The sequence below is a fragment of the Grammomys surdaster genome, unplaced genomic scaffold, assembly GCF_004785775.1.
Source record: "Grammomys surdaster isolate TR1022 unplaced genomic scaffold, NIH_TR_1.0 257, whole genome shotgun sequence".
Classification (NCBI taxonomy): domain Eukaryota; kingdom Metazoa; phylum Chordata; class Mammalia; order Rodentia; family Muridae; genus Grammomys; species Grammomys surdaster.
The window spans coordinates 668,661-678,348 of record NW_021604698.1 but is presented as its reverse complement, the minus strand read 5'-3'; positions in this window follow the sequence as shown (position 1 = coordinate 678,348).

Sequence of the window (9,688 nt, the reverse complement as noted above, 5' to 3'; positions counted from 1 at the left end):
TTCTTTTCTGTTCATGTGATTAATAGCACTAAACATTCTTTCATTAGTTCTTTATTAAAGTGGTTCCTTATTGCATACAATCTCCTTATCCTTAGCTTATTTAATGTATAATTGTATGCTGTATCTGATTTCCCATGCTATAATTGTTATTTTTGTTGTTTCAGTTCTACCTGCATGATACAATTCTATCAGAATTCTATCTTAAGTATAGCAAGAGTAAGGCAATCATTCTACTTGTTATTCTTGTGAGATTTATTAATATCATAATTGCTGATCATAGGCACTGTATTATTTCTTTGTTATTATTCCATTCATGTGATGATATAAGATTATATAATTTAGTGTGTACAAATCTGTATTGATTTATTTTATCCTTAACTATTTCAATATTAATGTTTTCTGTTAAAGCCAGGAATAATTAGACATGACAAGGTCAAAGTATAAACTTCAATTCAATCTCTCTTCCAGTGAAATCATGGAATCCTAAGGCAGAAGATAGAAAGCCTGGTGAGATCAAGTCATCCTCTTTCATCACAGCTGTGTTTCTATTTAAAATAAAATTCAGGCCAGGTTTTGTAGCCTTTGTAAATTTTTCAAACGATATAAGAATATTGTTGATTCTCTTTATATTTAATTTACTCTGCTGTGTGTTTTGAGTTACATGAATGGATTTTGGCCATAGAGCTTATATTCTCATTACTGATATTTTAGAAACATGCCAATCAGTAATAAACAGTTGGCACATGCCACCAGAAAAGTGGAACAGCAGGGGACAGGATTCTTCTAGTCTTGATCTATGCACAGATCTAAGCTGTCCCACAGCCCTCCATACCCAAATCCCACTCAGACAGAGCTGGTCTCTCAAGAGTGCTTTCATTTCTAAGACCAGAGGTGAGATCACCACTCTTTATCCAGTAACTGTCCAAAGCAGGACTCCCCAGGAGCACACAGAACACAGGAACAGTGGAGCAACTAGGGACGGGATCTTTCCAGTCTCCATCTACACCCCAGAGGAAAGTCTGATCCAAGGCCCTCTGGACTCAAATCCCACCTAGGAGAGAGCAGGTTTCCCTAGGAGTGTTGACACACCTAAGGTTGCAGGATTATAGGCCAACAATAGGGACAAGATCCAGTATGAGACAGCAAGACCAACTAACACAAGAAACAACCATATAGTGAGAAGAAAGTATAAGAACCTAAGCAAGAGAAATCAAGGTTACTTGGCATCATCAGAATCTAGTTCTCCTACCATGGCAAGTCCTGGATACCCCAACAAACCAGAAAAGCAGGATTCTGATTTAAAATCATACCTCATGATGATGACATAGGACTTTAAGAAAGATATAAATAACTCCCTAAAAGAAATACACGAGAACATAGGTAAACAGATAGAAGACCTCAAAGAGGAAACACAAAAATACCTAAAAGAAATATAGGAAAATACAATCAAACAGGTAAGGAACCATCCAGGATCTAAAATTAGAAATAGAAAAAATAAAGAAATCACAAAGGGAGACAACCCTGGAGATAGAAAACCTAGAAAGAGATCAGGAGTCACAGATGCAAGCATCACCAACAGAATACAAGAGATAGATGAGAGAATATCAGGTGCAAAATATACTATAGAAAACATTGATACAACAGTCAAAAAATGCAAAAAGCAAAAGGGTTTTAACTCCCCAAAAAACAAAACAAAAAACAAACAAATAAACAAAAAACAAGAAATCTATGACACAATGGGAAGACCAAAGCAAAGGATAATGGTTATAGAATAGAGTGAAGATTCCTAACTTAAAGGATAAGTAAATAGCTTCAACAGAATTATAGAAGAAAACTTCCCTAAGGTAAAGAAAGTGATACCCATAAAAGTACAAGAAGCCTAAAGAACTCCAAATAGATTGGAGCAGAAAAGAAAGTCCCTCCATCATATAATAGTCAAAACACCAAATTCACAAAACAAAGAAGGAATATTAAAAGCAGTAAGGAAATAAGGTCATATAAAGGCAGGCATATCAGAATTATACTAGACTTCTTATCAGAGACTATAAAACCAGAAGATCCTGGGCAGATGTCATAAGATCCTTAGCAGACACTAAGAGAAAACAAATGCCAGCCCAGACTACTATACCCAGTAAAACCCTCAGTTAACACAGTCAAAGAAATCAAGATATTCCATGACAAAGCCAAGTTTATACAACGTCTTTCAACAAATCCAGCCCTACAAAGGATAATAGATGGAAAACTCGAACACAGGAGTAAAACTACACCCTAGAAAAAGCAAGAGAGTAATCTAACAAACACAAAAGTAGATAACCACATAAACAAAATTCCATCTCTAAGAACAAAAATAAGAGGAAGGAACAATTACTTTTCCTTAATAATTCTTAACATCAATGGACTCAATTCTCCAATGAAAAGACATAGACTAACAGCCTGATATGTATACAGGACACAGCATTTTTTTACATAAAGGAAACACACCTCAGTGACAAAGAAAAACACTACCTCAGAATAAAAGGCTAGAAAAAAATTTTCCAAGCAAATGGTCCCAAGAAATAAGCTGCACTTTCCAACGTAATATAGAATAAAATTGACTTTCAACAAAAAGCCATCAAAAAAGATAAGGAAGGACATACTCATCATACTCAACAAAGGAAAAGTCTACCAAGATGAACTCTCAATCTGAACATCTATGCTCCAAATTCAAGGGCACCAACATTCATGAAATAAACTTTACTAAAGTTCAAAGTACACATTGTACCTTACACAATAATCAACATATCACTCTCAGCAGTGGACAGATCATGGAAACAGAAATTAAACAGAGACACAGTGAAACTAACAGAAGTTATGATGGATTTAACAGATATCTGTAGAACATTTCAAATGGATTCAAATGGATTTAACAGATATCTGTAGAACATTTCATCCCAATATATATATATACATTTTTCTCAGCAGCTCAAAAATTGACCATATGATTTGGTCATAAACCAGTCCTCAACAGATACAAGAAGATTGAAATAATCCCATGCATTTTATGAGATCACCTCAGACTAAGGCTGGTCTTCAATAACAAGAAAAACAATAGAAAGCCCGCATACACATGAGATTTGAACAACTCTATACTCAATGATAACTTGGTCAAGGAAGAAATAATGAAAGAAATTAAAAACCTTTTAGAATTCAATGAAAATGAAGGCACAGCATACTCACGCTTATATGGCAAAATGACAGCAGTGCTAGGAGGAAAACTCATAGCTCTTATTGCATCAAAAAACAAACTGGAGAGAACATACATTGGAGTTTGACAGTACATCTGAAAGCTATAGAAAAAAAAGAAGCAAACACCCAAGAGGAGTAGAAGACAAGAGAAGTCAAACTCAGGACTGAAATCAACCAAATAGAAACAAAAAGAACTATACAAATAATCAACAAAACCAGGAGCTAGCTCTTTGACAAAATCAACAAGATATATAAACCCTTAGCCAGACTAACCAGAGGGCACAGATACAGTATGCTAATTAACAAAATCAGAAATGAAGAGAGAGATATAATAACAGATACTGGGAAAATTCAAAAAAATCATCAGATCCTACTACAAAAGCCTAGACTCATCAAAACAGAAAAATCTATATGAAACTGACAATTTTCTAGACAGATACCAGGTACCAAAGTTAAATCAGGATCAGATAAATCATCTAAACAATCCTATAACCCTAAAAGAAATAGAAGCAGTCATTAAATGTCACTCAGCCAAAAAAAAAAAAAAAAAGCCCAGGACCAGATGTGTTTAGTGCAGAATTTTATTAGCCCTTCAGAGAAGATCTAATACCAATACTCCTCAAAATATTCCACAAAATAGAAACAGAAGGAATACTACCCAATTTGTTTTATGAAGCCAAAATTACTTTTATCCTTAAACCACACAAAGACTCAACAAAGAAATAGACCTAAAGACCAATCCCCTTATGAATATCAATACAAAATACTCAATAAAATTCTTTCAATCCTAATCTAAGAAGATATCAAAACGATCATCCATCATGATCAATTAGGCTTCATTCCATGGTTGAAGGGATGGTTCAATATACAGAAATCCATCAAGGTAGTCCACTATATAAACAAATGCAAAGAAAAAACCCACATGATCATTGCATTTGATGCTGAGAAAGCTTATGATAAAACTCAATACCCCTTCATAATAAACTTGGAAAGATCAGGAATTCAAGGCCCACATCTAAACATAGTAAAATCAGTATACAGCAAACCAGTAGCTGTCATGAAACTATATGGAGAGAAATTTGAAGCAATCCTACTAAATCAGGGACTAGACAAGGCTGCCCACTCTCCCCCAACCTATTCAATATAGTATTTGAATTCCTAACCAGAGAAATTAAACAGTAAAAGAAGGTCAAAGGGCTAAAAATTGGAAATGAAGAAGTCAAAATATCACTATTTGCAGATGATATGATAGAATACTTAAGTGATCCCCAAAAATCCACCAGAGAACACCTAAATCTAATAGACAAATTCAGCAAAGTGGCTGGATATAAAATTATCTCAAACGAATCAGTAACCTTTCTCTACACAAAAGATAAACCGGCTGAGAAAAATATTAGGGAAATAACACACTTTGTAATAGTCAGAAATAATATAAATAGATTGGTGTGACTCTAAGGAAGCAAGTGAAAGATCTGTCCCACAAGTTCTTCAAGTCTCTGAAGAAATAAATCAAAGAAGATCTCAGAAGATGTAAAGCTCTCTCATGCTTGTGGGCTGGCAGGATTTATATAGTAAAAATGGCTATCTTGCCAAAAACCAATCTATAGATTCAATTCAATCCCCATGAAAATTCCAACTCAATTTTTCATAGAGTTAGAAAGAGGAATTTACAAATACATTTGGAATAACAAAAAACCCAGGATAGTGGAAACTATTTTCAACAATAAAAGAACTTCTTGGAGAATCACTATCCCTGACCTCAAGCTGTATTACAGAGCAATTATGATAAAAAGAAAATTGTATGTTGTTGGTAAAGTGACAGGCAGGTAGATCAATGGAATAGAATTGAAGACCCAGAAACCAACTCACATATCTATGGTCTCTTGATCTTTGAGAAAGGAGCTGAAATCATACAATGGAAAAAAGACAGCACTTTCAATATACAGTACTGGTTCAACTAGAGGTCAACATGTAGAAGAATGCAAATAGATCCATTCTTATCTCTCTGTATAAAGCTCAAGGCTAAGTGGACCAATGACCTCCGCATAAAACCAGATACAATGAAACTAACAGAAGAGAAAGTGTGGAAGAGCCTTGAACACATGGGCACAATAGGACAAAATGGCGACCAACAGATTGGGAAAAGATCTTTACCAATCTTACATCTGGTAGAAGGCTAATATCAAATATATACAAAGAACTCAAGAGGATATATTCCAGAGAACCAAGTAACCCAATTAAAAAATGGGGCACAGGGCTAAACAAAGAATTCTCAACTGAGGAATCTCGAATGGTCGAAAAGCACCTAAAAAACTGTTCAATGTCCTTAGTCATCAGGGAAATCAATCAAACAAATCAAATCAACCAACCTCGATGCGAATCAAAACTCTGAGATTCTACCTCACACCAGTCAGAATGGCTAAGATCAAACACTCAGGTGACAGCGTATACTAGCAAGGATGTGGAGAAAGTCGAACATTCTCCATTGTTAGTGTGATTGAAAGCTGGTACAAACACTGTGGAAATCTCTCTGGCTGTTCCTCTGAAAATTGGACATGGTACTCCCTGAGGATCCAGCTACACCACTCCTGAGCTCAAACATGCAACAAGGACCCTTGCTCCACTATGTTCATAGCAGCCTTATCTATAACAAACAAAATCTGGAAACACCTCAGATGTCCCTCAAAAAAGGAATGTATGCAGAAAATGTAATTACATTTACACAATTGCGTACTAGTCAGCTATTAAAAAACAATTATTTCATGAAATTCTCAGGCAAATGGGTGGAATTAGAAAATATCATCCCGAGCAAAGTAGCCCAGTCACAAAAGAGCATGCATGCAGTCACTGATAAGTGGATATTAGCCTAAAAGCTTAGAATACCCAAGATACAATATACAGACCACATGAAGTGCAAGAAGAATGAAGACCAAAGGGTGGATGCTTCTGTCTTTCTTAGAAGGGGTAATAAAATACTCATGAGAGGAAATATGGAGACAAAATGTGGAGCAAACACTGAAGGAAAGGCCATCCAGAGATGCCCCACCTGGGGATCCATCCCATATACAGATTCTAAATTCAGACACTAATGTGGATGCCATAAAGTGTTTGCTGACAGGAGCCTGATATAGCTGTCTCCTGAGGGGCCCTGACAGAGCCTGACAAATATAGAAGCAGATGCTCAAAGCCAACAATTAGACTGAGCATGGAGTCCTCACTGACAGAGTTAGAGAAAGGACTGAAGGAGCTGAAGGCGTTTGCAACCCATAGGAAGAACTACAATATTATCCAACCAGACCCCTCAGAGCTCTCAGGGATTAAACCACCAACCAAAGAATACACATGGAGGGACCCAGTACTCCAGCTGCATACTTAGCAGAGGATGGTCTTATGGGGCATCAGTGTGAGAAGAGGCCCTTGGTCCTGTGAAAGCTCAATGCCCCAGTATAGGGGAATGACAGTACAGGGAGACTAGAGTGGGTAAGCACGCTCAAATAAGCAAGGGAAGGAGGATGGGATAATGGTTTTTGAGGGGGGGGGCATGAAAAAGGAGAGAACATTTGAGATGTAAATAAATAAAATATCCAATTAAAAAAGGAAAAACAAAACAGAGAAATTTCTTTTATGCCAAACAAGTTATTGAAGATCTAGATATGATCCCCATGATTAGACTAGATTCTCTTTTCCCAAGTATTGAGCTTTGCCGTCTTGCATGCAGTATGTGTGTTCTCATAATAACTTGCAAATACTGCATCTGTTCAAGGTGGTCATAAATCAATACCTTGAAATTTTCATTTATTTACTCACCTTTGAGACAACAGGTCATGTAGCCATCACATATTGGTCTCAGCATCCTGCACTGGGTAGCTGAGTTTCAGTGTAGAAGAGTTTAACCATGTGACCCTTTTGTTTTCACCTCTGGATTGCTGAGATTGCAGTTATATACCATCACATCTATGTTTGCAAATGCGCATTATAGGTTTTTTTTCCTCTATTGTCCTTCTCTATTCCTGTGGTCATTTCTCTAGTTTCCTCCGATGAAGATATAAATTAAAACTATTGGCTGTTGCAAGAGAAGCAACAGAAAGGGTTTTGCAGGGGGATAAAGAGAGTGATGAAAAAATAGCTCAATAAAAACAAAAATTATGGACTTTTCGTAATGATTCTGTAGGATAGGTTATCAGTCTTTTTCTGGGTACAGCTGCTGGTGGGATGTACATGACCTTGGTCATAGATCCACATCCGTGCATATTTAGGTAAACATCAACTGTAAGGAAACCATATAGTTGAGAGGAAACTGTTTGGATCCTAGGTCAAAGTAGAGGAAGGTAGCAGATGATTGAAATGATCGTAATATACTGTACAAATGTGTGAAATTTTCAGAGTAAATAAAATATTATTTATAAAAGAGAGTGTCATAATGAAGCCAACTACTTTGAATATTATGGGAAAACAAGAAAGATCTAATCACAATGTAAGCATTCCTCCATCCAGAGAAACAGCTTTAAAAACTATAAAAAAAAAAAAGGAGAAAAAAAAAAGGAGAAAAAAGCTGCTCCACAAAGCAGCTGAAGAAACTCCCAAAATAAAACAATATATGCTGTGGTAAATACCTTTGTTTGCATCCCAGAAGTTGAAGGTATGTCTCTATTACTGAATACATCACATATTTGGGACAACGGACTTGGAGAAGTTGAGCTATAACTGACTTGGAATTCTCTTCTTTGAGGACTTGCTCTCACAGTGTTGAAGAGGCTATAGACCTGGCAAGAGGGAAAATTAGTCAATAGCCCAGTCCACCCTTGAATGCTATGAACAGCAATAATGAAAACATGGCAAGATATTCTAAAAGATATAATTGTGGGAATTGCATCCTCATTGATATCTTTTTATCTAAGACAAAGCTCAATAAGAAATATTTCATGCCAAGTATTGTAAACTTAGCCCACTACTCATTGCTGGTGGGCTGTGGACCACAGAAGATGACCTACTACTACTAATTACCTAAAGCAGCGCAATTCCTAATACCTTATCCTTATACTTACTGACCACTATAGCTCTTACCCCTCAACAAACATGTCCTATTTTTGCAGTAGCAGACATAGACCAATACACATACATACAAACACACACGTACACACACACACACCACACATGCACAACACAATAATAGCTAATAAATTGTCAAGAGATTGTGAAGTGTGGGTGCAGGAAAAGATAGACTGAAGAGAGAGAAGAAATTATATAAATATGAAATTTAATAAAATCTTTAAAATGTCTGAACCTCCACTATGATGGATATAATATTGAATTATGCGTGAAGATTGTGACCTATTTTGTTGAGTACATACTGGAACTGTGCATATACATAATGGTAGCTCATTTGCATTTCTGTTACCAAATAACAAGAAGGTTGTTAAGGGAACAAAGTTATATTTTACTTATGAGATGTAATCTTTAATTTTTATTTTCCTAATATTTAGTTCTTTAAAATGATTTAATTAATCCTTAAATAATTTAACAATTAAAATATGTATTTGAAATTAAAATTCAATGTGAAATTCATTTTATAGACATTCTCTAGTGGGGATCAATGCCTATGGCCAATCAGACTGTCCTTCTGTGTTTAGTTTTCAGTTGTAATTAACAGCTAAATCTATACTCCTTGATCATGGATTCTAATAATATATTATCACAGATGCATGATGGAGAGTTAGAGCCCAACTCAGTCACTGCAATAGTTACCTGGATTGATGTTTCTCAAATAGATATGTTTTGTAGGAAAAAAAAATCACACCAGTGAGTTTTTTTACTTTACATAATATTTCTTTCTTCTAACAAATCCTTAGCTTCATTGTTCTTCTGTTTGTGGTTATGAAATGTACCAACATGCAACACATCATACAACAGTGGGTCAGGCAGTTAAATATATGTACTTTGGCACCATCTTGTGGTAGTTTTGAAGTATGCAATTTTACCTTAAAATAGTTCTGAATAAGCTTACCCTTGTATTACAGCCATAGGAGAGTAAAAGCATGTTTTTCATTCAATTGTCTCAAGAAATGCACTTATAACAAGAAACATGAGAGTTATATTCAGGTAATGTAACATATACATTAAATTGTATATTAGTGGAAACAATTTTCCAGTTCTTTCTCTTTTACTAGATCTTTGAGGATTTCAATATATGTTTTAAAATCTATTTATTTTCATATCTGGACCAGTTTCCCCTCCTATGTCTCTCCAAAGTTCCTCCTTGGCCACCTACTAAGTTCTACTTACTACTTCTATTGAGTTCGTTCCACTCCTCAATTTTTTTCAGAAAAGGGTCTCCTTGTCTCAATTCCAGCCACAACCACTACTCCATGTTCATAGAACTTTATGTGACACTTTAAATACTGAAAGAAAGAAAGAAAGAAAGAAAGAAAGAAAGAAAGAAAGAAAGAAAGAAAGAAAGAAAGAA